A 7,819-nucleotide genomic window follows, 5' to 3' on the forward strand; every position below is an offset into this window, starting at 1 on the left:
GGTTTGAGGTTTTCCCAAGATTCTGAACCATGTCCACTGTGTCCCTGGAGTGAATTTTTCTTTTTTTGGGGGTGGTGGTGGTGGTGGTGGTGGATAATACTAGGGTTTGAACCCAGGGGTTTTCTATTACTGAGTCATTTCCCCAGGCTTTTTAAGTTTTTATTTTGAGAAACAGGGTCTTGCTAAATTGCTGAGGCTGATCTTGAACTTGGTATCCTCCTGGGATTATAGGCACATGAGACTGCACCAGGTCTGAAGTGAAATTTTTTTTATTTGTTTATTTTTATGTGGTGCTGAGGATTGAATCCAGTGCCTCACACATGCTACGTGAGCATTCTGCCACTGAGCTATAGCCCCAGCGCTGAAGTAAATTCTTAATGAGGACTGAGTCTGGGTCTCTCTCTCTGGTATTGAGGATTGAACCCACACCTCATGCAAGCCAAGCAAGATCTCCTCTTGATGCTGGGCTTGTTCTACCTCACTCTGATAGGCTTCCACTTTGATTTATCTTAGTTAAAGAAGGTCACAGCTGGGCATGGGATGTATGGCCAGAGGCAGTGCCATTCCCTCTGGTATTAAATTTGTGGCCAGTGCCACCTTTCACCTCTACCCAGAGTATGGAAAGTCTGTTCTTGGGAATCCCTGCCATGTGCATTTGAGGTAGATAAGAGGTGGAAACAAGGGTTTTGAGAAATAGTAACAAAGCTGGGACTAACTCCTTTCTCCCTTTCTCCATGTCCCCAGCAATTTGAGGGCATCAAAGAAGCTTAGAAGAGGCAAGGGCCAGTTCTCAAGCCAAGAATCCTTCCAGGAAGAAATTCTTGCCACTTGCCAGCTGGAACTGCCATCCTTGGCAGCTTCCTGGGACATAGGGCAGAGTGGGCAGGAAGCTAGCCTGGTATCTAAAGTTCTCACCCAGGCCAAATTTGTCCTTATTGAGTAGGCAGACAGTGCTAGGTTCTTTGGGCCCCACCCCCCTAAGGGCCCCCTGGAGCAATCCTTGTGGATATGTGAGCATTTGGCTACTCTGTGAGAGAGCTTAACCTGGCCATGACAGGCTCAGCAAGAACAGATCCTATTCCAGGAATAGGATCTGTTGGTTGGAGAGACAGAGATTTAAGCCAAAAATTAGAACAAGATGTTATGTTATACAATATGGGCAAGCATGGGTCTTTGAAAGCACAAAAAAAAGGGCACCCAACCCACCTAGGGTCTTAGCACAGGTGGGAAAGTAGAGATGAGAAGCCTGAATAAGATTCAACACAATTGCCTTGGTTGTTGTGGAGGCAGAGAGGACATTGGCTAAATTTTTAATCCAGGAATATGGATGAAATGGAGTACTGAGCTACCTCCAGCTTTTATATCTAGTGTTTTGTGGATTGGTCAGATATACCCATTAATCGGGTAGATGGTGCAATAGATTTGATGTCCTGGAATTGCCAAACCTTGGCTCTTCTCCCAACCTCTGAGCCCTGGAACTGGAGTGACAATGAAGTATAGTTACCTAGTATAGTTATCAGGCCCTGAGTGAAATCAAGGTCAACCCATTCCACCCCTTCTCTCTTGAGTTCCCCAGGTTTCAACCCACACCTCTGAGGGCTAGGGGAAGTTCAATAGTCCCTTGGTATTAGCCCAGTACTTTCTTTTTATTTATTTTTTAGTTTTCAGTGGACACAACATCTTTATTTTATTTTTATGTGGTGCTGAGGATCGAACCCAGCGCCCTGAGCATGCCAGGTGAGTGCGCTACCGCTTGAGCCACATCCCCAGCCCCTAGCCCAATACTTTCTCTTGCCTTCTAGCCCTCCCCCACCAATACTGTTGGTCTCTATGTTATTTCCCATTACCCCTAACTCCTCAACCTGGAGCAGGGGGAACCAGGTACTTTCTCTAGACAAGGGCACATCCCTGCAAGCCTTGTTGGTAAAATTGCCAGGTCCAGATGGGACATTTGTCTTGACACACCTCTTCCCAGCCCCACCTACCTGTCCTCACTATTAGCTCAGGAATACAAGTCTGTGCCTGTCACACATTCTTAAGAGTATCTCACTTCAGGCTCCCAAGAAACAAAGCCCAGCAAGAGTAATATGTGAAAAAAGAATCTAAGAGGTTATTCCTTTAAGCCAGAGTCTCATAAACTATAGTGCATCAGGATGAGATTCCCAGGCCCAGTTCCCAGAGCATCCCACTGATACCTTACATCTGGCACAGAGTCCTGATAAAAGGCCCTTCTGACACTAGCTACTTTTTGTTTTTTTGGTACTGGGGATTTAACCCAGGGGCGCTTAACTACTGAGCCACATCCCCAAACCCTTTTGGTTTTGTACTTTGAGACAGGGTCTTGCTTCATTGCTCAGGCTAGCAATTTAGCAATCCTCCTGCGTTAGCCTCCCAAGCTGCTGGAATTACAGATTTGTGCCACCAAGCCCCAGTTGCTAGCTACTGTGTGTGTGTGTGTGTGTGTGTGTGTGTGTGTGTATGTTACCAGAAACTGAAACCAGAGACTCACAAATGCTAGTCAAGTGCTCTACCACTGATACATCCCCAGCACTATTTTATATTATTTTATTTTATTTTGAGGCAAGTTATTGCTAAATTGCCCAGGCCTGCCTCACACTCAGAATCTTCTTCCCTCAGTATCCCAAACAGTACCTCGTACCAGCCCATTTTTATTAACCCTGTTGCTAGGGTTTTCTTTAGGTTTAGATATCAAACTCAATATCCTTTGCATGATTGAAATAGGGCATGACTCAAAAAATTGCCCCATCAGGCACAGTGGCACACGCCTATATTCTCAGTGATTTGAGAGTTTGAGGCAGGAGGATAGCAAATTTGAGGTCAGTCTCAGCAATTTAGTGAGGTCCTGTTTCAAAATAAAAAATAAAAAGGGCTGGGGATGTAACTCAGTGGTAAAGCACCGTGGATTCAATCCCCAGTACGGAAAAAAAAAAAAAATGTCCCATTTTATAGACCTGTAATATAGTGAATATGTTAACTGATATTTAAAAAAATAGTGAAAATGTGGGATTGGGTATGTAGTTCAGTCGTAGAGCACTTAGATGCCGGAAGCCCTAGGCTTGATCCCTAGCACCCAAAAGTATTGTTGAGGTGTTTGGTGTTTTGTTTGTTTGGTACTGGAGATTGCACCAGGGGTGACCTACCACTGAGCAACATCACAGCCCTTTTTATTTTTTGTTTTGAGACAGGGCCTCACTAAGTTGCCCAGGCTGTCCTTGAACTTGATGTCAACCTCCAGAGTCAAATGGATACCAAGTGCCCAGCAAAAGTGTTGATTTTAACTCCTGGGAGGGAAATCTGAAACTAAAGTCACAGGGAATACTGATAAAAATCTTTCATCATCATAAACATTGAGGTTTTGGAAAGGACCTAGAGAATGTTGAACAATTGATTGCTACCTGTGGACATTGTCTAGGACTTCAAGAATGTGGGAAGGATGGAGAGAAGTAGAGTGGAAAAGGGTGGGAAGGGAAGGGGGAAACTTGACCAGCTGAGGACAGGTTTAAAGCTGAATTAAAAGAACCAGGCCCTAAGAGCCCTTGGCCCTTCCCTTCCATCTAGTACCTGAGAAGTACTCTTTTAGCTTGAATTTCATGAGTGTTCAATCTCAACCATTTTGAAAGGTTCCAAGCACTTTGGAAGGCATAGTGGTCACACTGTTTGGAGTGTGCTTCATCCTACTTTTCCCAACTCACAGCCCCTAACCCCACCAGAAAGATAGGGAGTCAGGTATGGTACTACAAGTTCAGAGGTATTCCCTGCCAGGTCTCCCTACCTCCATCCTAGCTTCATGGCACACTTAGTGTAGTTTGTGAGAGGAGGACACTGGATCCAGTGAGGTCCCACTTTCCTAGCATGTGTGAGGCATTGGGTTCGATTCTCAGTACCACATATAAATAAATAAAATAAAGGTCCATTGACAACTAAAAAAATATTTAAAGAAAATAAAAATAAGAATCAGATGTCATATAAATAAGATTTCCAACATTTTACCCATAAATCTTTGAGTGATAATAAGATTTTTGTACCCAAGTAGCAAATCTAGCTGACTGCTTCAGCAATTTTTCTTACCCAGTCTTCCTTTTCCCATTGCTGGAATCTAGGAGACACTTTTGTGGCTAAGCCTACTTGAGATGATCTCTTGGGCTGAGATTGTAGGTCAGCTCCTCAGTTCCAATAATTTTATGTCATTTACCTTTGGGTAAAATTCTCCAACAAGCCCATTCTCCTCAATACTAAGGATTTTTAAAAATATTACAATTTGGACTGGGGATGTGGCTCAAGCGGTAGTGTGCTCGCCTGGCATGCGTGTGGCCTGGGTTTGATCCTCAGCACCACATACAAACAAAGATGTTGTATCCACCGAAAACTAAAAATAAATAAATATTTTTTAAAAATATTACAATTTCACCTTGGTACAGTGATGTACTCTACCATTGAGCTATATCCTCAGTCTGCATCATTATTTTTGAGAGTCATTGATGCTGTGTGTCTTTTTTTTTTTTTTGTATTTATTTATTTATTTATTTATTTTTTTAATTTTTTATTTTTTTTAGAGAGAGTGAGAGAGGAGAGAGAGAGAGAGAGAGAGAGAGAGAGAGAGAGAGAGAATTTTTAATATTTATTTCTTAGTTCTTGGCGGACACAACATCTTTGTTGGTATGTGATGTGGTGCTGAGGATCGAACCCGGGCCGCACGCATGCCAGGCGAGCGCGCTACCGCTTGAGCCACATCCCCAGCCCGATGCTGTGTGTCTTAATCGCTCAATCTTTTTTATTGCTGAGTGGTGTTCTAGTGTATGGCTATACCACACTTTGTTCATCCTTTCACTTATGGATGGACATTTGTGTTGGTTCCCTCTGGGACTATTACAAAGAAAGCTGTTGTGAACACTTGAGTACAAGTGTTTGTTGAATGTGTCCCCATTTACTCCGAAGTGTTCCTAAAACTTTCTGATTCCTTCTTTGCACAACAATCTTATTTATTCACCTCCCTGGTTCATGAAGCAATAATCACCCATTTCCCCTCACAATCACAGTCAGGGTCCAGCCTGCTTCTTTTAATATTTTTTGAGTAAACAGAGCCAATCCCTTCATCATTTTTATTGCTCTATTCCAAACTCTTTCCTATTTGTTTATATCCTCCTGGTAATGAGATGTCTAGGCTAAGCAAAGTATATATTGATTCAACTTGGCAAGTATACATAAGTTTTTGGAGATACTTTTCTATGGAGAAAAGGTATATGATAGAAAGTGAGCCACTGAACCGATAAGACACTCCTCTTTCAAAAAGGAAGGGGTGAAGGACCAGATGTGTGGGAGTTGCCCCAGCAGACTGGTCCTGAGAGGTTGTCTGTACACTTTGCCTTTATTGCTCTCTCCTATGACTGTTCCCCAGTAGGTTTTCTGGAACTCTGGACCCACTCACCCACTAATTGTCACAGACTCTAATCTATCACATTTCCACATCTGAGTCCTGGGAGGGTGCCTCTCCTCAATGGGCACAGGGAGTCTGGGACTGTGGAGTCACCTGAGAATATAAAGGGCAACTGAGGCTAGAGGAGCGGTCTGGCCGGAGTTCCTAGCATCAATAAACTGGCACTTGATGATAGTCTAGCGTGTGCTGAAGTTGAATAGAGAGAGGATGACTTCACCTATTCAAAAAATTATCCTGAGCTGGGTTCATGCCTTCAATTCCACCTACTTGGGAGACTGAGGAAGGTGGATTGTCAAATTCAAGGCCAATGTGGGCAACTTAGGCGAGATCCTGTCTCAAAATAAATAAAAAGGGTCAGGGATGTAGCTCAGTGGTAAAGTGTTCCTAGGTTCAAATCCCAGTACTGGGAACAGGGTGCGAGTGGGGAAGAACTTTGACAAATCATTATCCATGAAATTCTTAAGGGCTGATAAAGGGAGAATGAATTGGGGCCTGATTTATTTTGGGGGTTGCTGGAGATAGGAACCAGGGCCTCTTGCATGCCAGGTAAGCACTCTACCACTGAGCTACAAGGGGCCAGTTTTCCCGAGGTCAATTCAACAGCATGTGCCAAGAACCTTATAAAGTCTGTGCCTTCTCTCCTCGTCATTCTGCCAGGACTGCTGTTTATCACAATATTATTTGTAATGGAGAGAAAATGGCAACAAGCATAAATGTCCAATGGGTGATAGCTAAAATAAATTGTCACATCATCTGATAGACTGTGAGGCAGTCATTATAAATCATGTTTTGAAATAATTGATGGCCTGAAAACGACTCACAATATAATTCTAAGTAATTAAGGTAGGATATAAAATGTTACATGGCATTATTCCAGTTTTGTAAAATAAATATGCATATAGCATACATCAAATGTTAATGGTTTTTATATCTAGGCAATAGGAATGGAGTAATTTTATTTATTATTTTGCAGTAATTTTATTTATTTATTTATTTTGGTATTGGGGGTTGAACTAAGGGGTACTCGACCACAGAGCAACATCCCCAGCCCTATTTTGTATTTTATTTAGAGACAGGGTCTCACTGAATTGCTTAGTGCCTTGCAGTTACTGAAGCTGGCTTTGAACTTGTGATTCTCCTGTCTTAGCATCCCAAGTCATTGGGATTACAGGCATGCGCCACTGTGCCTAGCTTGATTTTATTTTTTATATTTTCCCATCTTTTCCAAATGAGCAGGTGTTTTTGTCATTAGAAAAAGAATCATTCTTGGGCTGGGGTTGTGGCTCAGTGGCCCTAGCACGCATGAGACACGGGCTTGATCTTTAGCACCACATATAACAAATAAATATAAACAAATAAATAAATAAAATAAAGTATTGTATATATATTTTAAAAAGAAAAAATCATTTTGTTTAAGGAAGAAGAACAAAAATAGTTACGCAAATTATAATTTTCTAGAATCTGGTGTCACGTGGGATCTTTTTGTGTGTGTGTGTGTGTGGTGCTAGGGATTGAACCCAGGGCTTGTGCAAGTAAGGCAAGTGAGGCAAGCAGTGTACCAACTGAGCTATTATATTTGCAGCCCCCATGTGGGATCTTTATGAAGGCCTTCTGATGGATTATTTTCTTCCCTTGCAACTAACTGCTCCTTCAATAATAAGATGTTAGCCCCATGCGGCTCACACCTATAATCCCATTGGCTCTGGAGGCTGAAGCAGAAGGATCACATGTTCAAAGCAAGCCTCAGCAATTTATCCAGCACCTGAGCAACACAGCAAGACCCTGTCACAAAATAAAAAAATAAAAAGGGCTGGAGATGTAACTCAGTGGTTGAGCACCCTTGTGTTCAATTCCTGATACTAATAATCATAATAATAATAACAATAATAATAATCATATGTTAAAGAAAAGTGCTAAGGGGCTGGGGATGTAGCTCGGCAGTAGAGAACTTACCTAGCATGTATGAGGTCCCAAAACCAGAAAGAAAGAAAGAAGAGTACTAAAAATAAAGAAGAGAAAGTATTCCTACAGATTTGGGGCTGTAGGCTCTTTGCTGTTTGGGTGCAAATTGGCTGTTTAATCCCAGTGGATGGTCTTTAGGAGTTGGCAGAATAGAAGCACCAGGCAGCCACTGTTGGCTTCTAAATATCTAGGCTGTAGATTTTTTTAAAACCAGGAAGGGTGCAGAGTGTGGTGGTACATACCCCCTGACTCAGTAAACTGAGGCAAGAGGATAGCAAGTTCAAAGCCAGCCTCAGCAATTTAGCAAGGCCCTAAGCAATTTAGTGAGACCCTGTCTCAAAATAAAATAAAAAAGACTAGGGATATGGGGTTGGGGTTGTGGCTCAGCGGTAGAGTGCTCAC

This window comes from Urocitellus parryii, chromosome 1 (genome assembly GCF_045843805.1).
Source record: "Urocitellus parryii isolate mUroPar1 chromosome 1, mUroPar1.hap1, whole genome shotgun sequence".
NCBI classification, from domain to species: Eukaryota; Metazoa; Chordata; class Mammalia; order Rodentia; family Sciuridae; genus Urocitellus; species Urocitellus parryii.